Source organism: Dendropsophus ebraccatus, chromosome 2 (genome assembly GCF_027789765.1).
Source record: "Dendropsophus ebraccatus isolate aDenEbr1 chromosome 2, aDenEbr1.pat, whole genome shotgun sequence".
NCBI classification, from domain to species: domain Eukaryota; kingdom Metazoa; phylum Chordata; class Amphibia; order Anura; family Hylidae; genus Dendropsophus; species Dendropsophus ebraccatus.
Genome location: NC_091455.1, coordinates 169,701,629 through 169,726,922, shown reverse-complemented (window position 1 = coordinate 169,726,922; position 25,294 = coordinate 169,701,629). Strand labels below are relative to the sequence as shown.

Genomic DNA, 25,294 nt, shown 5'->3' with positions numbered 1-25,294 from the left:
CTACTTTGTTTTAAAGGCAGGGGCAGGGGGAAACATAAAAACCAGTCCGTATTTACCTCCCCCTCTGCCTGCCATCCGCCGTGTGACTGGCCCCGGGACAACCACCAGAAATTGTAATGACGTCTCGACTTGGAGGGAAAATGCCTGTCCAGGCTGATGGACTGGTCGCTCAGCGAATCAGAGACTGCAGCAGCGTCCCGCCCCAGTCACTGACTGGCTGAAAAACCAGTCAATCATCTGGGTTGTGACGTTGGCTCTTCTTGAGATCCCTGAGCCCAGTGGGGGTCCCTCCCAGAGCAGCGGGAGAGGCGAGTTGAGATAAAGGCCCCAAGGCCTTTATTTATTTATTTATTTTTTATAAAGTATTTGGCCAGACTTCTCCTTTAATATAAAGGCTTTACAGCCTTTACTCCCTTTACATTCGGTAAGTCTTCTAATACTAAGCATTTTTCTAATAGTAGAAATGCTACATATATTCCATCTGCATCTGCGGGCAGAAAATTCACAGTGGAATAATGTTTTGGCAAAGTGAATGAGATTTTAATAAATCTCATCCATATATTGTGGAAATGTGAATCATATCCATACAGTATTGTAAACCGACATTTTACTGACATGACACACAGACATGTCAAAAGTTACTCATCAGAGTCTAAGGGCTAAGACCACCACTGATTGGTAGATACAACCAGGTAACCCACCTGGTTCGGCCTTTATTTTCCTAAGGGCCATATCACAAGGCCTGATGAGCAGTGTAAGCTTACCAAGCCTATTAAATGGCTCTATGATCGTGTAGCCCTTTCTTTCACACAGGAAATTATAAACTTTACACCCACATTTCCCCAATGTGCTGGTGCCTTTTCCCCGCAGCCGCCTCTGACCCTTTCTTTTCAATGGCAGGGCACTAACTGACGGAGAGATCAGCACCACGGCCAGTGATTGGCTGAGCAGCCTGTCAGTACAGGTATGGGACCAAAAGTGTCAGAAGTGGCTGCGGGGAGCAGGAAATGGGGAGCCTGGACATGTGAACTTTATTATTTTGTGTGAATGGTGGGTGATGTTTTTAAGCAAGTTTAAATGACAACAATAAGCCAATGATCGATTCTTCAGCTGATCGTTGTCTTTATTACACAGAGCCATAATCTGTCGAATCAGCCTAATTCAGCAGAATATTGCTTCATGTAAGTCTATGGAGCCAACATTAGTTGGTAAGCTGGTGAGTGAAGTGCTGAACTGTGTGCGTCTCCTGGCTATATCTAGTGATCTGTAGGGGTCCCAGCATTAGAACTCCAATTGATCAAACCTTTTGACATGTCTATGTGCTAGTGACATTAACGCTCTAAAGCTACAAAGAAGCCTGCATAAACCTATTACATTTATCGGTTATTACGGAGCTCTACAGGACAGGGGTTTGTGCACCACCTGTCTCTCTAGGGCTAGGCCCAAGGCCAGCTTTGACCCCAGTCATTACTTTTACAATTTAGATGGTGGCTAAAGAACCGAAGTAACACTGCACTTTACTAAGGTAGTTTTGATTAGCTCTAATATTTCTCAACCAGAAGTGCTCTTTGCGGTGAGAAGACACTACAACACATATAATCATGTCAAAGTAATATTTTATTTAGAAATCCTATTTGTTTTATTGAATCAACTTTACACTCCCTGACTTAAGTTCCATTCCTTGAAGCGACATTCGCAATCATACCGCTCTTGAAAGTTGCCTGGTGCGAGCGATACCATTCCTCATGCCATTTACATGCATTAAACAAGTGAGTATGCAGCGGCAGATGCTGATTGCATGACAAATGAAGGTCTAAGATATTCAAGGCATGAACTATTTATTGCATTTGGAGCTTAATTTTAATTATAGAGTATGGTGGCCAATTTAAAGGGCTAGAAAGGGTTTCTTTAATAATAACTTATATGACTAATGTAATGAATATAACAGTATATACATCTCAAACTAACATTTTACCGCAGTATAATATAAACTTGCTCTTTTACATATACCGTATCCTGATCGACCTTATGGCTACCGATGCTAAAAGTTGAAACTTTCACACCACTTGTCAAATATTCTACAATTTTGGGATTTTTTTCTTTTAATAAAATACATCAAATGTAGTAAATGAAGCAGAAAAATGCACAATTTTTAAGACGGAAACGATCAACACTTTTAATGAAGCATCCATGGTTCACAACATACTCTACCGGTAATGAAGTGAAAACACCGCATAACACCTTATCTGCTGCATGACTGTAAGGCGATAGTTTTAAGGAACGTAGAGCTCACCGCTCTGTATTGTAGTAACAGCACTGACAGGCAATGAAAGAGAAGAAAAAAAAAATGACAAAACGAGATTAATTTAGATAGATGCTAAACTTTCATTGTTGATTGTGGTGAAGGCTTTAAAGCTGTGATGTCGAAAGAAATCATGGTTACATCTTCCAGTTATGCTTGTCATGCTCATTTTCTACCTGAGTGTATACATAGTAATAGTAATGCAGCATAGTTTATTAATACTTATGATATATAGTTGTCTATGGAGCAAAGGTGCATTTACACTACGGAATCCGAGCAGATAACCCACTGCTCGCCCCACGCGCATCTCAGTCCGTGCCATAGACGCCATTCTATGGTCGGGCAGAATCCTCCGTCCGCCCAAAGATTTGACCAAAGTCCACAGAAGTAGGGGAGGACAGGAGAATGGGTGGATTAAGAGGGAGCATCTATAGCAGAGATGTCAAACTCAGGCCCTCCAGCTGTTGCAAAACTACAAGTCCCATCATGCTTGGACAGCCAAAGCTTTTGCTTTGGCTGTCCGGGCATGATGGGAATTGTAGTTTTAAAACAGCTGGAGGGCCTGAGAATGACACGTCTGATCTATAGTATGAAAGAGGCAGCCAGTTGCTGTGGCTTTTAGTTCTGCCTAATATCAGAGCTGGAGTCACATTATTATGACCACCAGAAAATATCCAGACTAACCACTTTATGCAACACAGACTGCAAATCGATGGGCTAGGAGTGACTCTGTAAGGTTCTGGTAGGTTGTAACAGGTATCTGGAGCCATGCTGACTGCAGTGCACCCCATAGCTGTTGGATGTTCTGTGCTGGGTTCCGGGATGAACCATAGAACAAACACAACCATCCAGGTAGTCCCACAATTGCTCAACTGGGTTTAAATCTAGGGAATGAGGAGACCAGGAAAGTACTTAGAAATGCCTATTTTCAGAAATAATGCCCCCCTTGGCCTGAAAGCCAACAATCGTCCCTTTCTGCAACTCTAAAAAATCATTTCTTATACCCATGATAGCAAGGGGGATTTGTGTGCAACCGGAAACCGTATATACCTACCAAGCCAGCTCATGACATGTGACTTCCTTCAACATTGAAAAAAGGAAGTGGTCATAATAATGTGACTCGACACTGTATATAACTATACAAACTAGCTATATATATATATATATATATATATATATATATATATATATATATATATATATGTACACACATCTATTTATTTATATATTTATTTCTCCATGTTCATCACCTGAAAGAGATGTAACGTCTTCCACCAAGCAGGACATGCCCCCGTTATTTGGAAATCACATTAAACATACAAATACGACAAGGAGGTAGAAAGTTCTAATGCTTATCCAGAAGTTGCATATTCTACGTATAAAACAGTGAGCAGTTACCTAGGATACAAACATGCGGGGAATTGGGTTTGACAGTAAGAGCAGACAGGGACTCTTCTATTTACACCAACAGGACCGAGCTCTATTATGTCAGGAGGCTTACAGGCGCACAACAAATAAAAATCAAACTAAAAATGGAACAAATCCACAAAAATCTCAAGTAATTTTCTTTGCTGCTCAAGGAAAGTTTAGACAAACTTGCCTTTGATAATCAACTGAACAAGCTGCCCTGCAAGCATCAAGGGATAGCGTAGGGATATATAGCAGGTGCTGTAGTTTATCACAAAACCGTCTAAAATAATTGGAAGTGACAACCAGCACTACCACAAATGATTTATTAGTCTTTCACTCAGCTTTTCAGCTTCCTCAGGGCCAGAATAAATAATTTACCAACTCTGTATCTTCCAATCATTAATTCTTCCCTGTGCATCCAAACTGCATTTAACTCTGCTGGGTATTCAGCTGAATTAAAAATACAATATGAAGATTTTTTTTTCTTGCTTCAAGTGTATTATTATTTAACTGTATTCAAATGTGAAAAAGCACATGTAAAAAAAAAAAAAAAGGACCATGGACAGACATAGGTGCTGCCATTAGCTAGAGCCCCATTTTCTTTTTTTATGTAAAAGGGGAATGCCCGCAGCAAGAAGCAGATATCTGAAACTCAATGTACAAAGTCCTCCTTGCCATGACAATGCACAGCATGGTACTGACAAGGAGAGCCCTTTATGGGGAGGCCGAGTTAAATACATTAAGTGCTGTTAGCTGAATGTTTCTGGTATCATCTCCAGGCTCAATTCCCTAGACTGAAGTGAAGCTCCACCTTTGAAGAGGTTATATAATAAGCTATTCCCTACTAAAATGTTGTGATGGAAAATATACATAAAAAAAAGTGAAGCAAAATCTAACCTTAGGAGACACTTTAATGCCTGGAACTTCACTGAGGGCTATTTCTTAATAGACAGTAATATTAGTAATAATAAAAAAACAGTATGTGCAGGATTTACAAATACAGCGCTAAACATACAGGCCTCACATTTTACACACAAGCATACACCCGGGGGCTGCGTTCACACTACGTATATTTCAGTCAGTATATTTCAGTCAGTATTGCAACCAAAACCAGGAGTGGATTAAAAACACAGAAAGGATCTGTTCACACAATGTTGAAATTGAGTTGATGGCCGCCATATAACAGTAAATAACGGCCATTATTTCAATATAACAGCCGTTGTTTTAAAATAACAGCAAATATTTGCCATTAAATGGCGGCCATCCACTCAATTTCAACATTGTGTGAACACTCAATTTCAACATTGTGTGAACAGAGCCTTTCTGTGTTTTTAATCCACTCCTGGTTTTGGTTGCAATACTGACTGAAATATACTGACTGAAATATACATATACTGACTGAAATATACGTAGTGTGAACGCAGCCTTAGGCTGGGTTCACACTATGTATATTTGAGGCTGTATTTGGTCCTCATGTCAGGTCCTCATAGCAACCAAAACCAGGAGTGGATTGAAAACACAGAAAGGCTCTGTTCACATAATGTTATAATTGAGTTGATGGCCGCCATATAACGGTAAATAACTTCCATTATTTCAATATAACAGCCGTTGTTCTAAAATAACAGCAAATATTTGCCAATAAATGGCGGCCATCCACTCAATTTCAACATTGTGTGAACACTCAATTTCAACATTGTGTGAACAGAGCCTTTCTGTGTTTTTAATCCACTCCTGGTTTTGGTTGCAATACTGACTGAAATATACTGACTGAAATATACATATACTGACTGAAATATACGTAGTGTGAACGCAGCCTTAGGCTGGGTTCACACTATGTATATTTGAGGCTGTATTTGGTCCTCATGTCAGGTCCTCATAGCAACCAAAACCAGGAGTGGATTGAAAACACAGAAAGGCTCTGTTCACATAATGTTATAATTGAGTTGATGGCCGCCATATAACGGTAAATAACTTCCATTATTTCAATATAACAGCCGTTGTTCTAAAATAACAGCAAATATTTTCCATTAAATGACGGCCATCCACTCAATTACAGCATTATGTGAACAGAGCCTTTCTGTGTTTTCAATCCACTCCTTGTTTTGGTTGCTATACAGCCTCAAACATACAGCCTCAAATATACGTAGTGTGAACATAGCCTTAACTTGACACCACCCTGGCAGTGCCCAGGCCCCCACACATTTGGATTTTTGGGTCTCATCTTAGCAAGTAGTACATTACTGCTTAGTCAATCACTGGTTATGACAGTAAAATGTCTAGATCAGTGATTGACAGGACCATGAAGCAATTTCATTTTTAAGAAAATCTTGAATTCTATAGTTGTTCCCAGGGCCTCACAGAACACAAGCCCGAGACCCAGCAGTGTCCTGCATTCACAAAGGAAGAGGCATGGACATAGAAACAACTTTTCAATCACAGTGGTGGAGTTTAAAGAAGAAGCCCTATGAACACTAAAATCAGTAGGCAGACGGGGGGAATAATAAACAAGTAAACTTGCCCCTCCTCGTGCCTTGTAGCACAGCTTCCAGGTCCCGCTCACAGCAGCGGGGGTCCTACAGCTCAGATGACTAACGATTGCCCGGCTACTTGATTGCCTGCTCAGCCGATTAGTGACTGGCTCGCTGACTGGCTGAGTGGGCAATTGCTCAACTAAGCTGTGACGTTGCTGCTGGAAATGCTGGGTACATGATGTTCCCGGTTTCCAGCAAAGGGACTGTGAACGGGTGAGTTCACTTGTTTATTATTTTCTCTAACCTCCTTGCCTGCTGTTTTTAGTGTTCAGGGACTTCCTGAATTCAGTGCCCTAACCAAGCTCTCCTGGCGTTTCTTTTCTGGACGAGTCCTCTCACCTATGCCTCCCTACCACTGCAGCACATCAGGGGTTAACAGCAGGGGACATTCATGTGTTATCTGCTCCTGCACTGTGGACCTCCAGTAGCATCTGCTGTTAACCCTTGTTCCTGCACTGTGAGGAGATTGGCAGAGCAGGAACCAATAAGACATGATCAGATTATTCCCCTCTCAGTGTTGAGGTAAATGTACACACTAGGCTGAGCATACATGTTTATAGGGGTGTTGGATAAAATCTAGCTTACTGTATACCCAGATGCAGTTTTTCGTCTTCAGATGTAAATGAAAAATGACAGTTCCTGATGACAAGTAGAGATCCCAAGTATCAAACCCAAGTATTTCAGAAAAAAAATCCTTTTTGTTATGCAATGAAATTGAAGAATGTAGTGACCCAACTACTGTATGGCTGCAAAGAGAAGACATCCTATAGCTTAGGGGGCATGGAGCAATCTGAATAGTATTTGGAGACACATATTGGGCATAACTGCTTCTATGAAGGACACTGTTACTGTGGGAACCACCTGCAAGGAGAGAAATGTTCTTTTTATTTATTTAGCAAAAATAAATAAATTAAAAGAGAAAATTGAGATTTAAATTGAAAACTGTCCATAATGTCAAGAAAATTGAGATTTTATTTTTTGGCCATATCGCCCAGCCCTACCCTTCAGGGACACAATGCTTTGTATCCTATTTTCTTCTCTGAATTCTGAAAGCCTTAATTTCTTTTATTTGGAGCACGTTGTACTTTTCAATGCTTTTAATTTAAAGTGAATACTATAAACATTATTGTTCACCTTTAATTAATTCTTGCATTTTGTTTTACATTAGACATTTTTCATTATTTAGTTACTGCTGTCAATAACAGTCACACACCATTTGCATACTTTTTTTTTAATGTTTTACTACTTTTGCACAAAAAAGTGTCATCACAACTTTTCATTTTTTGGAAGATGGAGCCATGTGATTTTTTTTTTTTTTGCATCTAAAAGGTTTACACAATTTACTGATCACTTTTATTCAGATTTTAAGGGGGGGGGGGTTGTCTTTTTTTAGTTTCTGGTGTATGTAACCTAAAATGATTATAGATTAGAGATGAGCGAACCTCGGGCATTTTCCAGTCCATCTGATCCCGAGCAATCAGCATTTGATTAGCTGGGGCTGCTGAAGTTGGATAAAGCTTCAAGGTTGTCTGGAAAACATGGATACAGCCAATGACTATATCCATGTTTTCCACATAGCCTTAGGGCTTTATCCAACTTCAGCAGCCACCGCTAATCAAATGCCGAAAGTTCGGGTTCGGATGGACTTGAGCATGCTCCAGGTTCGCTCATCTCTATTATAGATGTATTAATGCAAGTTCCTGAGTACTTTTTAAAACATTTAAAAACATGAATTTATCACCCAATAAATGCAGTTTATTATGCTTGTCAGTGTAAGGCTGACAGGCATCCTATCTGACCCCACCTCTAGTTATCACTGTATGTCAATTCGGGAGGGACAATTTGTTTATCATGATTACATATTAAATTATATATTATTACATACTTTATTTCAGTGAAAATACCACCCAGCACTTTATAACTATAGGAACCCTTCTGTAAAGTTTTATACATAAGCTATAGACACAGTTTAAAGATTTTCCCACAAATAACATGTATCATGTATCACATATGCACATGGACAATAAACAGGCATACTGACAGGAGATAATACGAGTGAAAAAAAATAATAAAATGCACGTTCAAAAAAAAAATAAAAAAATACTAAGGCAGAGCATCATTCTTGCACAAGTAGAATTAGCTACAAAAGGCAAACACACAAAGCAAGTGCAAAAAGCAATGTATCCACCAAAGCCAATATGCATTTCCCCATCGGCTTCTTCTGGTGTTTATATTCTATTCCCAGCTAACCCAGTTCATAAACCTAGATAAAAGCTTTATGATATACCAATTCCAAGATTTGTCAACCAAGCTCTACTGTTTATTTTTGACATGATCAAAGCAAGCCTATAGACAGACATATAGAGTAGGCAAACTGCATGTAACATATCAACCAGGGAAAAAAGCCTGCAGGCTATTCAAGTACAAGACTTTCAGTATTTCCAATTTACAAACTTAAAATTCACATCAGCAGATATGGTAGGGAAGCTGACAGGATGGCTGTGTTATAAAGCAGTAGAATAGAAGCAGTTAAGTAACTAAAACTCCATCCTCTTCTTCGGTCCTCCCTAATAATCCCCATAGATTGACCTCCTTTAACCAGTGTTTATGACCCCACATGGGTGTTAATTTTCCACAATCTCACTTTACTGTTACAACATTCTTTTGTTGAGTTTTTGTGCAAGTTTTCTGATGTTATGTAAATGTTTGAAACTTCAATAAAAATTTACTATACATAACGGAAACAAAAGCTATATAATTTTACTAATTTGATCACATAAAAAAAGAAATCTCTCATAGGTTCAGAATAAATAGGTTATCTAATGCTCAACTGTAATACAGTAACTTTACATGTACAGTACATGTAAATAACCTATATGAAAAGTTAGAGAATTTTGTATTAAAGGAGTAATTTCAAGGTTCAATTACATCATCTATCCACAGGATAGATGATAAAGTATCTGATCTAATGTTCATCCTCTTAGACCTCCTCCAATCATAAAAAGCAATGGAAATGGAAATGGAGCAGCAGCATGCAAGCTCTGCTGCTGCTCTATTCATTTGCTATTGGGAAGTTGAAGAGTACAGTGAGTACAGTGCATGACTACAGTATAAGTCCCATAGTAAGTAAATGGAGAGGAAGATAAGCAAGTGTGCTTCTGCTCTATTCACTCAGTGGACAAATAACCTCCCATTCTCCGGATGGGTATGAGGGGTCAGATTTCCACCAACCATATACTTAAAACCTATGCTGTGGTCACTACAATACAGCCTGTATTACAGTTCAGAGCTGCAGTCATAAATCTACAGGCGTCATATAAGTGTAATTTTTGTACAAATCAATGTAAAGTTATATGCCATAACTCTCCCACTGCATTATTGTTCAGTTGACATCAAGTTTCTAGTCTGTTTCCACTAAAGTGTATTTGTCGTGATGTAAACTGACCCGATTGGTGTGCTGTTAACATCATTCTGTCGCCATAAGTTCGGGTATCCATGGATACAACCACAGAGTGTTGGTACTGTGCACAAGCCCCATTCTTATCCAATAAGGCTCATGCACGGAACCGACCAAATCACATCCATAAATACCTGAACTTCCAGCAGCAGAACTGACTGCACGCTAATCGGATCAGCCTACATCGTGACAGATACGCTTTGACAGCCAGCTCATCACTATAACTCACTAACACAAGTAGTGAGATGTACAAACATACTGTACTCAAGTTATTACAAAGATTAATGCCCTCTGTAAACTAGTGTTTAAAGAAAGACACACACTTTAGATCTACTATTTTTGTCTTATCTCCCCACCACCAACACCTCTTCTTGCCGCTCATATTTCCTCTATCATACTAAAATCAAATATGTCATACAGCTCTTTCCTCAAACTGCCAGCCTGTCCCTATAGACATTAGCAGGTTTGGCTGCATCTAGTCTAGTGTTTAATCATGTGTGTAGCCGGCTTGAAGGGAAGGTATCATCAGAAAATAAAACAGGTTTTCAAGCACAGTTTTAAAATACACATTTTTATAAATATATTGTTTGTTTTTTATTATTATTTTTGAATATCCATATAAAGTCATTAAATTCTACTAGAGGAAACACAATAGGCTTACATTTCCTGCTTCCTTCTTTTCACTTGCCGATTTTGCTGTATAGACTAGGACATACTGAGCAAAGTCATCTCATTATCATTAAAGGATGGGAGCTTAAAAGGGAAACTGACAGCACATATACGCATATATCCATGCTGCCAGTTTCCCCTTGCCAATCTGTGCTGTTCTGTGTTCAAGAAAAACAACCTTTATTGGGGACTGACAGCATCACAGAGGTGTCTGTGACACTTTCTGCACCAAGCCTTAGCCTGCCCAGCTCTCCAGCCGATGCTGTATTTCAGGCTGCCACCTCGCCTTCTTCCGAATGTTTAGCAGCAGGAGACAGGCCTGAAAACAACAGGATGTCCAGAGAGCAAGGCGGGCTGAGGCTGTGTAGGGCGGGCACAGACAGTTTTGTAGACGCCGGATCACAGAGCACAATGGAAGGTAAGTATGCACTGCTTGTGTGATCGGCAAGGGAAAACTGGCAGCACAGATATATGCATATCTGTACTGTCAGTTTCCCTTTAAAAACAAATCCAATTCACCACTGTAGGCCTAGATAAGGTAAAAAAACAACCGTATCCAGACAGATAAGGTTGTGTATGCATCTCCCCTGCCACTCCCTATCTTTATGGGAAGTGTCTGTACTTCGTCTAAAAACGTATAAAAGTCAAAGAAACTGAAAGAAAAAAAAAAACATATAGGGGAAGATTTATCAAACATGGTGTAAAGTGAAACTGGCTCAGTTGCCCCTAGCAACCAATCAGATTCATCTTTTCATTTTCCAAAGAGTCTGTAAGGAATGGAAGGTGGAATCTGATTGGTTGCTAGGGGCAACTGAGCCAGTTTCACTTTACACCATGTTTGATAAATCTCCCCCATAGACTTTAATCGAGATTCTACTTCTTTGGGCTAAAACCCTTAGAGCAGAGTTACCGATACGCTTTCAGTATAACTTAAGCCCAGGCATGAGCCAGTTAAATAGATGAACTTGTGTGTAGCTGAATTAAACGCAGGTTAAATTGTACATGATGAGGTTTGATAATTTATTTAAATATCAAGTTTCGAGGGTTATACAAGTCACATAAGCTGTGAACACTGTGCTAAACAACTCAAGTATATCTGAAATCCACAGCAGAACTAAAATAATACAACAATGCACTTTCCAGCCTGCTTGTACCATATTTCTATTAATTATGTAGAGGAAATATACCGAAACTAAAATCACATCCAAAATCCATTTTTGATGTAAGCGAGTCTTATCTCATTAAATCAGCATCTATGATTAAAACAGAGATCATTTTTGGTACATAATGTATTGCATTGTTAGAGCAGCATCTGTTTGTTGCAAAGCATAACACATTTTTCAGCTTTAAGAAACTCTAATCATATGGAAAGAACAATCCAAACTTTGATGATATTACAAGTATGCCTTTTGCTTCCAAATGTATATTTCTAGGAGAGTGGTTTTTTTTTTTATAAACTGGAGAAAAACCGTAAGAAATGAATTAACTGTTTCTCCTCAGACTCTTACAATATTCTGTATAAGCCCATAAAGATAAAACTATATCGACATCAGTCATATGTGAGGCCAGTTAACAACTGGTACATGAAGTGAAATTAACAGATTTCCCTATTCCAGATGAATATGTTTATTTATGTGTTTGGCTCACTCAATTTCTACCTAAAAACACTGTTCTTCAAATGACAAACTGGTTCATAGCTAAACAGATGTCCAATAGTTACAAGCGATGCTTTATTAAGGACGGGTGTGAGGCATGTTTGCAAAGATCCACAAAAAAAAGATTATTTTGCTCTTCTCTACTCTCAAGCTTATGTTCAAAACCTCACCCAACTAATTTCCCAGGAGGGTGTGCTTACCGCAGGCTTTCTACACTCAACGCAACTCCCAACATACCCCATGAAAACTCAGGACAACAGATCCTTTTCATAAGGACTTGTGCTGGGGCCTAACAGTACTTTGGACCACTTGTCAAATCACCATACATCATGTACAGTAATGTTTGAAACTTAACATGTTAACTTAAAAATTGACAGTGAAATATTCAATGGAAAATAGGCCATATGGACTTTGTATAGGTTTTCTGTCAATCCGTACAAAACTCACACTGCTCTCTGAGCAGAATTGAGCTGTGACCATCATACACGGATGTAACAAAATGGAAAGGCGGGCACCACCATAATTAACCTTAGGCTATGTTCACACTACGTATATGTCCGGCCGGACATATACGTGTAAAACTCCGGCCGGGATTTACGCAAGTTGCGTCCGGCTACGTACGGTCCGCGAACTTACGCCCGTAAGCTACTTACGCTTCCCGAGCGGCATGCGTAGCGATCTGACAGCGGTCTTTTACTTGGATATCTTCGGCTAGCCCCGGACACCCCACAGAACCTTTTGGATCGGCAAATCAAAGTGTAAAAATGAAGATAGCACCACTTTGTACGGGACCGCATGTTACGCTACGAGCGTAAGTTACAGCATTTCCGTCCCGAAACAATGGTCTGGTTCATTTTTTACGGCGCTGCATACGATCCGGGGGTAAGTTCGTACGTAGTGTAAACTGTGCAGCCGTAGATCGTATACTTTCCATTGTACGCAAACTACGTAAATCTGCGGCCTCTTATTCACGGAGCGCGCTACGGCCGGAAACTTACGTAGTGTGAACCTAGCCTTACAGAGAAGTGCGTGCTACAAACGCTCAAGAGCTGAGCAATGTATACAAAAAGAAAAAGGTAGAACATATATAAACTTGTGCACACTTAACATAAAAAAAAAAAAAAAGAACTTTATTGATTTAGCTAAACAATTAAATTATTTCTGCATTATTGTAAGATAAAGGATGTGCACCACACTGTTAAGGAATCAAATACAATCATATTACATACCAGGCACAAGAAACAGAAATCATACCAAACATACATGGATATGAACGGAGTAGCACATAAACTGTAAACCAGATACCATACAACTTGAAGGATCCAAGCCCGATATAACAGTGGAGAAAATGTACCCGGCGCTATGTTCTATGCATGCAAGCCATTGATCTAAAAGAGCATTATGTAATGCTTAAAAGGAGAAATCCGGACAGGACACGTTTTTTTTCAACATCCACTGACCCCCCTGGTTCCAGCGCTTCGTGGTTGTGAGAAGGGACCTGAGACGTGACATGACAGGCCCGCTCAGTCATGCAGCGGCAGAGACGGGACACAGCTACAGCCGCCCAATGGCTAAGCAGACCTGTCACGTGACATCCCAGATCCCTTTTTACCACTAGAAAGCAGCTGGGGACCAATATAAATATACAATTATGAAGATCCCAAAGAGCAAATAAACACAGAGGCCCTCTTACAAGTTGAACAGGATAAACTGTTTTTTTTCCCCCTACTATTTTTTATTTGACCCGACTTCATGTGGCTACTGGAGTTTTATTGTTCTGGGTGTTGTACTGAGTTACTGACTTATCTTACATTTATTATATGCCTAATAGTAAAACATAAAAAAAAAATCTTTAATGTCTTAAGTCGATTCATCAGAGCTGTACAATCCTATTCTTACATAACAAAAAAGCCTCACAGCTTGATGATAGCGTAACATTACAAGAATATTCCACATTCTCCAAAGCTTCTGGCACTACTCATTATTATTCATACTTGATAGGAAAACTGTTAGGTGTCAGTGTAAAATATTTTCAAATGAATATAACATTGTCATAAAAACCACTGGAATATAATTAAACAGGACAGAAGAGCTTCATTTACAAACAAGCCTGAGACCAACCATATTATTTTCTCAGTAATCTACTGTATTATACCCAGTGTTTCATTACATATCGTCTTGCAGTTAGGAATTATATTTTTAATTATATTTTTCCCTCGATTTTAAAGTAGTTCTTTTACAAGAAGAACATGTATACCTAAGCCCTACTAGGTCATATGGACACCATAGAGAGGGAGGCTCTCCTTGTGTATTCCAGAACCACTTCTTGGTTTCCTTCCTCATGACTCTATCCTCTATGGAACTGCCAGAGACCTGAATACAGATTTCGGCTTGTATGACATCTGTGTGAGCAAGCGCGAGTACTAATCTTTTACTGTGTGATGTCTCCATTTGCTTTAAATTATATCACTCTGTATCTGTCAATCAAATGACATCACTTCCTGTCTCACCCAAGTCCAATCTCCTGACTAGCCAAACTCTCATGGTCATAGAAGAAAATCTTCAAGTGGTATCTGGTATCCAAGTATATGTCTCCCAATATATGAACCAAACAATGAGCACGAAGAGAGACCCCAGGACTCCAAGGTATGTATATAATTCAATAAAGACCACAAATCTCTTTAGCTTGCAGTATAAAAATTCCACAATATTATTATAATGCCTTAAAAATGTCACCACGTTTTGAACTCAACGGTCCTTAGTCATGGCTCTTCAAAATCTTGAACATCAGTGTAGTACATCACAATTGTGTTCTGGCATATTCAATCATATTAGGCCAGTATGTCCAACACATGTGTGAGCAACACATGGCACTATGCCCAGCGTCCTGAATTTCATGGTTATACACAATAATTTAGATAGAAAAATTGCAGCACCATCCATGAAACCAGAAACAGTTATGCAATATGGCTGCCAGTCCTGGACTAAGCTGTGAGGATGTGGCCATGAACCAGTAAATGAGCTCATAAGTAAAAAGTGGCAATGTATATATGTGCAAACAGTTGAGTATTTTTCCGATGGGTGAATGGCAGTCTTTATGTGGAATCAAGGCATTAAAACCATACAGCTAAAGGGTTATAAGAGTGACTTTATAATGGTCTGGTACAAACTTATGTCTGATGTAAAAGAACACAGTTCAGCTCCGTAGAATATTTCCCTGACATGATAGATAATAACCAAATGATAACTATTTCTATCACAAAAAAATAAATCTATGTTATGATTACAACGTTTCCAGGTACTTGTGCTAGGACCTACACTATTTACCTGACATATGGGTTTCCTTTCTTCAAAAACGTGAAAGTATGCTATGAAGTATAAAGTGAAAAATAAGATAGCAGACAGATAAGATGTAGACACTGACTTTGAGAACGATGGAATGTAATGTTCTCAAGAGCTGTCGCTTCAGTACACTAAAAGACTTTGAAGTGAAAACAGTATCAAAGAAAACTACAAGTGGTTACCTGCAGACAAGATCCCTTCTTTTTCTTTTTATTGCATGGACACTTCAAAACTATTTCCAAGCAGAGAGAGAGAGATGTGGGTTTGATTTATATAGACATAGGCGTGTAAGCAGTTTCTTCTCAAAGAACTAGAATGTATATAGTATTTAACTGTTTAAAGTGTCACTTAGAGCTACTGTAGAGAAGGGATATTTAAAATAAACATCTGTTTGGAGACAATTTACACACTGTATTGGAAATTGACATTTATGTATAAAAACCCAAAATTATAGATTATTTTAGATTTAAATCTCAATCTTTGTTTAAATAAACAGCACATTTTTCTACTTGCAAGCAGCCTCAGATATACCTAATCTTAATGGTGTTTTAAATGAGCCTGTAGTACGTTGCGAAATACCACCCCCCACCCCCACCTTGTGGTTAACCTCCACTGTAGGTAATATCCCCCTTTAGGCAGTCATTCCTTTACTAAGACCCTTCCCCTGTAGGTAATCCCCAGTGAAGGTTATCCCCCTGTAACCCCCCCCCCCACACACACACACACACACACAATTCCTCCACCTTTTGAAAAAAGATAAAACAAAAAAAAAGCACATACTCACCAGGCTCCTGGGCAGTGCCCTGGTTTCTCCTCTTCCTCCAAGTCCTAAAAGCCAGGAAGCTGGGGGAGCAAGCGCCCTCTTGTAACCTAAGCAAGAACCTTGTCTGCAGCCACAAGAGTGATTGTCAGGGTAGGGAGATGATGGATGGGACAGGAAGCTACTGCGTTAGGAGCCCTTACAGTTAAAAGCATAGAAGCAGCACACAGCAGCTGAGTGCCCCCCTGCCCTCTCTAACCCTTTCTGTGCAGCAGCCTGTAAGTAAACTACAGTAATAAAGCTCTGCATCACTTACATGCTGCAGCACAGAAAGGGTTCTCCTGCTCTAATGACCCCCTATCTCCCCACAGCAATCCCGTACATTTTACCTACTTCCAGCAGCCTTGGAACAGAAGTTGTAGGTCGTTAGCAAGAAACTATATGCTTCATCCTCCTGCACTGACGACCTCCAACCTCTGTTCCAAGGCTGCCCGCATATAGGAAAGATGTGCGGGTCTCCGGTGCATGGAAGTCAGGAGCCATCAGAGTAGGAACCGATGTGATGAAGCATATAGTTTCCTGCTGTCAACTCTTTCTTTGTTGCAGAAAGTGAAGCAGAGTTTAAAGTGGCACTATCAGCAGGTTCTTTCCAGAGAACCTGCTGATATGCCGTAGTAGCTGGGTCCCTCAGTATTAGATAGCCGTTACTTTAAAGTGACTCTGTACCCACAATCTGACCCCCCCCAAACCACTTGTACCTTCGGATAGCTGCTTTTAATCCAAGATCTGTCCTGGGGTCCGTTCGGCAGGTAGTGCAGTTATTAAAAAAAAAAACTTTTAAACTGGAAGCCCCGTGCCCATTATGCATTAGGCTGGCACAAGCTCTCTGTCCCTCCTCCCCACCCTCTTCATCATTAGGAATGCTCCAGGCAGATTGCCTACTATTCCCCACCTGTGTCAGCCCGGCACAAGGGCTGGATCGTTAAGCACATGTTAAGCATGGAGAAAATGTTCCAATGGCATTTCTAGTGATGAAGAGGGTGGGGAGGAGGGACAGAGGGGTGGTGCAAAGTTAGAGCACAGATACTCCTGTTTGGCACAGGGCTGCAAGTTTAAAAGTGTTTTTTTTGGACAATAACTACATCACCTGCCAAACAGACCCCAGGACAGATCTTGGATTAAAAGCAGCTATCCGAAGGTACAAGTGGTTTGGGTACAGAGTCGCTTTAAGTCTTGGATTCCCCCGCATTGTTTGTAAAATCACTAAATGCTTTAATGCAAATTACTAGCATAAGAGCATTTAGGGCGTTGCTCTGGGACGAAGAGCATCGCCGCACCCCGCCCAGTCGGCCCCCTCCCGTCCTGCCCACTACGCATAGTGGGCTGTATACACTGCGGCTGCGCAGGGAACCAGTCCCGTCGGAGAAGGTCTGCTTCCCCTGCATTCGTGAATCCCCCGGGCCACTGCCGATCCTCCCGGAGGTCCCTCAAGACGTAATTATCTTATATTTACATGCTGAGGGACCTCCGGGAAGATCAGCGGTGGCCCGGAGGGTTCACACATGAGCGGGAAGCAGCCCGTCTCTGGCGGAACTGCTTCCCTGCGCAGCCGCAGTGTATACAGCCCACTATGCAGTTATAAATATGCATAGTGGGCAGGATGGGAGGGGGCAGATGGGAGGGGGCGGGGCAGGGTGCAGCAATGCTCTCCGGCCAAGAGCAACGCCCTAAATGCTCTTATGCTAACAGGAATTACAGCTCATTTGCGATTTCTGAAAAAAATGTTACCATCAGCCCTTTTAGTAAACGCACACCTTTTAGTAAACCCAGCAAATCTGAGGCTGTTGCACAGCAGATACAGAAATCTACGTCAGCACTGGAGCTGGCATAGATTTTCTCCTTGATTTATCTTGGTAAATCAGGGGTGGAAGGAAGCCAAACCGCCTCCCTGCTTTTTCTATGGGGCCACAGAAGGAGGTGGCAGCAGAGAGCAGTATGTAAGACGGGAGAAGGAACTCTACTTCTTTAAGGACATCCAGCAGCTGATAAGTATTTTAAAGTTTAAATAGAAGTAATTTAGTTAAGTACAACTGTATAACTTTCTGACACCAACTGCTTTAAAATAAAAATTCCCTCCAGAGTACCACTTTAAAGGACAACTCCGGCGGGACCCCCCCCCCCAAAAAAAAAAAAAAAACACAGACACACACAGACACCATACTCACCATCCCTCCGGTGACGATCGCCACTCCATTCGCCCGCCGTCCGCCTCACCGTCACCGCCGTCCGCCGTCCAGCGATGTCTCTGACTTCCGGGTCCTGGGGATGGAAAAGGCTGCCAGTGCGCTTGCGCACCAGCAGCCTTTTCATTGGCTAGAGCGCATCACATGGCTCCCAGCAACCTCAGCCAATCAGGCAAGCATGTGCACCAGCAGCCTTTTCTGTCCCATTCACTCTCTATGAAGACGCCGAGGAGGAAGAAGACCCGGACCGCCCCCGGCTCTGACCTCGTCGTCACCAGATGCCACCCGGGAGAAGAGGACCGTGACGATTGTAATAGGGGGGGGGGTCGGGGGTCCGAAAGTGGGGGAAGGGGGCCAGACCGGGTATTCAACCACATTACAAAGTTATATAACTTTGTGATGTGTGTTAAATAAGCTAAAAAAATTTTTGCGTGGGAGTTGTCCTTTAAGTAAACTAGGTCCAGTTAAAAAAAAAAAAAACACTGTACGGGTACAAACCCACTTGACGTATTTGCTATGTGAATCAGTCTTAAAAATAAGCAGGCAAAACGCAGGTTGGCTTTATACAATTGTTCTGCGTTAAAATACGCAATTGCGTATTTTTGAAGCATGAAGCTTGTTGTTAGCAAAGCATCAGTTGTTAAAATACGCATTTGCGTATTTTTGAAGCGTGAAGCTACATGCGTTTTTCGCACAGGTTGTTAACGACTGATGCTTTGCTAACAACAAGCTTCACGCTTCAAAAATACGCAATTGCGTATTTTAACGCAGAACAATCGTATAAAGCCAACCTGCGTTTTGCCTGCTTATTTTTAAGACTGATTCACGCAGCAAATACGTCAAGTGGGTTTGTACCCTACAGCTTGTTTTTTTTAATTCAAAATATCCCTCTAAAATGTATACAATGTGACATGTATATAACACATTTTAAAAAATATAACTTTCATAAAGCAAAAAGAAATCTAAAAAGTCACTTTTTATTACTTTCTTATTGATGTTTAGAAACACCAGTGATAACCAAACACATTATGAATACTCTGTAACACACTGGAATGTTTAATCTTGTGACATTCCCTGAGGGGGATTGGTGCAGATGTTACTGAACACCCCGAAAAATCTCCATTAGCCACAAATGCTACTTTTACAGATGTATGGTCCTATTTTTATTTTATTTTATATTTGTTTAGAAACATTACCTTGGCAGCTGCACGCCTCCCGCTGGGCCCCGCTGATTCCAAAGCACAACCTGTCCACCTTCTCCCTAAGAAAGACACAAACATGTTTAGTTCTATACCAGTCTTAATTAATCTGAAAGCGTCTCTGCGGAGTGGGGTGTGGAAGACACTTCATCTACACAGTCTCAGGATCTTTCTTAATGTGTAAATATCCACCCTGAAAAATAGTTTCTAGGAAACAAATGAAATGTTTAATTCATATGTTGAAGAGAAAACTTAATATAAACATATTGTGTATGTGTATATATATATATATATATATATATATATATATATATATATATATATATATATATATCCTTAAGGGGAACCTGTCATCACTAACATATTGCCTGAACTATTAGCCATCGGGGAGGACTTTGGTCAGTTTATCAATACATCAATGGATCTCTACGGGCAGAGAACTATGGATCAAGACTGTGGAGGACAGTCCCAATGAGTGGTTCAGGCAGCATGAAAGTGATGGCAGGTTCCCGTTAAAGCCACCTGCCTAAAAAATATAGGTCGCCCTTCTGCTACTTGAACAAACTAAAGTCAAGGAGACAATCAAGACATAAACTCCACAAGACATGTGAAAAAGTCTGGTACCAAGATGTCAGCAGCAATATATTTAGCATATACAAGATGGAAGGTACGGGCTTCCATGTAAATGGACTTGGTTTTCAAGCGAATTCAACAGATGTCCGATTGGATTGAGATCTGGGGAATTTGGAGCCAATCTTCAATTCTTTTTCATGATCCCCAAACCATTCCTGAACAATTTTATCACTGTGGCACTGTGCATTATTCTCCCGGAAGTGGCCATTGCCAATAGAGAATACCATTACCCTGAAATTGGCCAGCACCAATGTTTACAGAGGTAGTAGATGTCAAAGTAACATCCACATGAATGCCAGGACTCAATGTTTCCAAATATTGTCCAGAGCATCACGCTGCATCCTCCAAACACACACAGGTGTAGTATACAGTACACACAGAGGGGGGGGGGGTGCTCTCCACAGCGCTGTGAGGAGCACAGAACAGCATATATAGCCCTGCAGTTCCTGACACCAATGTTGGTGGCAGCAGAGGGGGCCATGTCGCCCCTCACTGCTGCCAGTCAATGGAATGGATATGTACATGAAAAACCCCACACATTCTTTTATAAAGTTATATTACAAAATACTACAACTTTAAAGCAATGTTTTAAGAACATTTTTGTACCCCTTTAAGTCTTTTGAGCCCCGAGGTGGTCTTCTTCCCATACTGTCTTGTGCTAGTAACCCAATAGTTGGCTAAGCAGGCACAAAACGTCAACAAAGGAAGGTAGAAAAGGACCATAGCAAGAATACAAGGCCTACTCAAAAATATATTTTTTAACTATGGCTATGACCTTGGTGCTTAGAAAAAAACAATATTCTTAAAGGGGTCACTTTGGTCACTTTGTCGTCTCTGGGACAAAGTGACCATGTTTTTTCAAAGCTAGATAACCCCTTTAACCAATGTTCTTTATGATAATATGTCAAATAAAAACAGGCTCTATTCTTAAAGGGGTATTCAATAATTTATACTTGTTTGAATTGTCCATTGACAATAAGATCACATTGTGACTTTGATGAGGATTTTAACATTGGACCCCTTCTATTAGCTCCAACCTGTCTAATGTGGTGTGGGAGTATGCACTCTCAAAACGAGACAACCAATTTAAATAGTTTAGAAAACTAAGCTCCTCCCTTTTCTACTTCTCTCTGGATATAAAGGAGCATGCCCACAATGCTCTTCAACTTAAAAAAAAACCTGTTTATTATAGAAAGCAAACAAAGCATACATAAAGATGAGGAAACTGCAATGTAAGCAGTACACCCCCTCTGCTGGATGTATGTCGGGGCCATATTTTATGTTTCTCTTATGTTCAATCCATATTGTAAAGTTTAATTATCTGCATAATCAGAATATTAAATTATTACAATTAGGCCAAATATACTTTACCGCATATGTCAGAATTGTAGAAATATGGAGCACATGCTGTGCTATTTTGAAAGGTTCTTTCCTTATTAAAAACATGTTTACAAGCAAAAAAGAAATTTAGGCTTTAACGACAAAATGTAAGGAGCGGAGAACACAATACAGAAGCTTCATTACGGCTGACATTTACACCTATATACATGTCTAAAATTGTTAAATATAATATTAATTAAACAATATGGCTGCCCCCATAATAATAAACAAATACATTAAATAAAAAAAAACTTCAAAATGAGAATCAGTATTACTAATCAGAAAATGAATAAAAATCTAGGTGATACATTCCCTTTAAATACATATAGTAGAGGTCTTATATAATGTGAATATATTCTCTGCAGTAAGTCAAATTCCAGAATACTGTGTCCAGATGAAAGTCCTTATGGCATGGCATTGTTTTATCATGTCCCCCTTGCTGACTTGCTGCTGCCATTTTTGTGATTTGTCACTATTACGCATCCCATTTGTGGGCATTCCTAAGAGGAGGCTCCTGGTTCCAGCCAGCCCCCTAAGACACATCACTGCCCCACTGCAGCTTCTTGCAGACAGGACCGCCTTTTACATTGACATCAGTACCTTGTCATGTGATTAGTCTGGGCGGCACTTTGAGCAGCACTTATGTCGCCTATTTTGTGGGCGGAGCTAGAGATTGCTGAAACTTCAGGCACCCAGAACGAATTGCAAAACAACATCAGAGGTTGGTGTAAAGCAAGCATTTTGGGCAGGAAAATTTTTGAAAGCCTATGGCAATCTTCTTACGTAGTCAAACAATGGCCGGTGTTACTGATGATCATCCCGGCTGGTACTGCAGTATCGGCCAGATGATCTTCACTACTAATGAATTCGGATGCGAGCGCCCCCGTTCGCGCCCGCATCCGAATTCCCCACTGCACGCAATGCAGCGTGCGGCCACAGCCGCATGCTCCATTGTGTGCACTGACAGGTTCTCTGCGGCCGCTATTCAATGAATAGTGGTCGCAGAAAACTGACCTGTCAGATTTTTGAGGCGCCACTAGCGATCCCGGCCAGAGCATATGCTATTAATCTGAAGTCCAGATAGGTGATACCCACAGCACCCCCTTCATCCAGCACTTTTGTTACATAGTAAAAAAAAAATCGATTAGATTAGTGTGATATGATCTGACCTCAGTAAAGCCATGCTGCAACAAGTTCTTGATTTTTTTGCTGGTGAATTATCCTTTTGTTTTATAAGCAATTCTATAATTATTACTACTTTTCATTAAAACAAAATCTTTTTTTTAAATCAACTGGTGACACAAAGTGCCAGAGATTTGTAATTTACTTCTATTAATAACTCTCAAATCTTCCAATACTTATCAGCTGCCGTATGTCCTCCAGAAAGTGGTGTATTACGTTCGGTCTGACACAGTACTCCATGCTGCCACCTCTATCCATGACAGGAACTGTCCAGAGCAGTAGCAAGTCCCTATAGAAAACTTCTCCTGCAGTCCAGACGGGAAAGAATACACCACTTCCTGCAAGACGCACAGCAGCTGATAAATTCCAGAAGACTTGAGATTTTTTAATAGATGTAAATAATGCTGCGTTTACACGGAACGATTATCGTGCAAATTTGCCCGATAATGATCGAATTCGAATGATAATCGTACATGTAAACGTAGTGAACGATCAAGCAACGAGCGAGAAATCGTTCTTTTTGATCTTTAACTTGTTCTCAAATCGTCGTTGGTCGTTCGCAAAAAATTCTTAGATCGTTCCATGTAAACAGTCGTTCACCGATTTAACCTATGTGCGTGATAGGCTTAAGCGATCGCAAAACGATTTTTCTGTACCATATAACGTTCCGTCTAAACGCTGATCGCTCTGAAAAAAAAATCATTACTTCAAAATCGTTAATCATACGATTGGGCGAATTATCGCTCCGTGTAAGCGCAGCATAACTGGCACCAGTTGATTTGAAAGAATTTTTTTTTTTTTGCTGAAGTACCCCCTTAACCCCTTCAAGACAGAGCCCTTTGATGCACAAAAGTCCGGGTCAGATTAATGCAATGTTCCTCCCCGCCTTCTAAGAGCCATAGCGCTTTTACATTTCCACCTACAGGGCTGGTTGGGGTGTCATTTTTTGCGCCATGATCTCTAGTTTTTATTAATATCATATTGGTATAACAGAAAAATTTTGATTGCTTTTTATATTTTTTTTTTGATATATAGTTTAATAAAATCAGCAATCCTGGTGCGTTTTTTCCCCGTTTACACCGTTCACCGTGCGGAAACAATAATGTTATATTTTAATAGATTGGACAATTCCGCACGCTACAATATGTAATATGTTTATTTATTGAATTTTTTAAATAATTTTATAATGGGCAAGGGGGTCTTTTAAACTTTTATTGGAGGGGGGGTTATAAAGGGTTTTTAATTACTTTAAAAAAAAGTTTTTTATTGCACTTTTTTTTTTTTTTACACTTTCATTTACTGTAAAATATGCAATCATTAGATTGCATATACTGATCTGTGCTATGCCATAACATAGCACAGATCAGTGTTATCGGCGATCTATGTATAGAGCCTGCCTGAGAGCAGACTCTACACATAGATTGCCGATCCGACAGGATGGAAGTAAGGAGTTTACCCCCGCCTGTCGGCACATGCGATTGGGAGCCCTGTTCACTCAGTGACAGATGCTTGATCTGTCACTGAGCACCTTAAACGCCACGATCGCTGTAGATCACGACGTGTAAGGGGTTAATGAGAGTCAGCTGCGGGGTCGTAGCTCCGGCCCCGGACACTGATGTGAGCGGGATCACTCTCTCTGCAGCGCTCCCACTCACATCAGGAAGCCCCATCAGTGTCAGGAACGTATATATACATTCATACTGCACGGGGTATGTGCAATAGGAAGGTATATATACAGATTGCTGACGGGAAGGGGTAAATATCAGTAACTGAAGAAGTTGTATGCAACCCTAGGGATCCGGGAAGACACAAATACAGCCATAGGCCATAGACGTAACACCACCCCACCCCCATCTCAGAAGGAAAGGGGGTTTAGCTCCAGGGGTAGAAGGCTTTAGCTATATTTTGCTTTCCAGACAACCCCTTGCATGGCTGTCTAGATGCAAACAGATGCAATTCCAACATTATTGTATGTTATTGTCAACAGGTTTCATCAGTCAGGGCATGGGTGCTAAGACCCCACACTGATCACTCAGCTGAGAACCTGTTCTTCCTGACACCTTCTCGCTGCAGGAGAGGAATTCTATAGAAAGACTATGGAGCCTGTCTCCTACAGCCATCAGTGGGATTTCAGCCTCCAATTAAAACTAGAGATAAGCGAAGAGCTTCGTTTGATCAGTGCTCCGCTCGTCAAGTCGGCTGCCTGTCAGTGCTGCCTCGCTCCCTGCTGCTCCACCCTAGGTGCCAGGGAAAAGCTGGATCCAATTCGGGGAAACTGGGAGAAGTTTCCCAGGATTGCACCCAGCTTTTCCCAGCATCCTGGGAGGAGTGTCAGTGAGCGGAGCAGCGCTGTAAGCTAACCAACTTGATAAGCAGAGCGCTGATCAAACGAAGCGCTTCCCTTAGATGAGAGATTCTCTCATTTCTAATTAAAACTATTGACATGTCCCTATGACATACAAAAACACCAAAAATGCAACAGATCAATGATAAAGGCAGGGCAAAGACCCAATACAGATATGAAAATGGCT

The 25,294-nt window shown here is 40.7% G+C and overlaps 1 protein-coding gene across 3 annotated transcripts in view; it reads right to left on the bottom strand.

The window, feature by feature from the left end:
• Positions 1-25,294, bottom strand: part of TBC1D5 (TBC1 domain family member 5) — a 404,938-nt gene that overhangs the window by 364,404 nt on the left and 15,240 nt on the right. For 2 of the 3 annotated variants that reach the window (XM_069958699.1, XM_069958700.1), the window contains exon 2: positions 19,566-19,630. The gene's annotated coding sequence lies outside the window, so the exon portion shown is untranslated. Of the gene's footprint in view, positions 1-15,548; positions 15,599-19,565; positions 19,631-25,294 lie in introns of all 3 variants that reach the window. The other variant, XM_069958701.1, reaches the window with a different exon arrangement.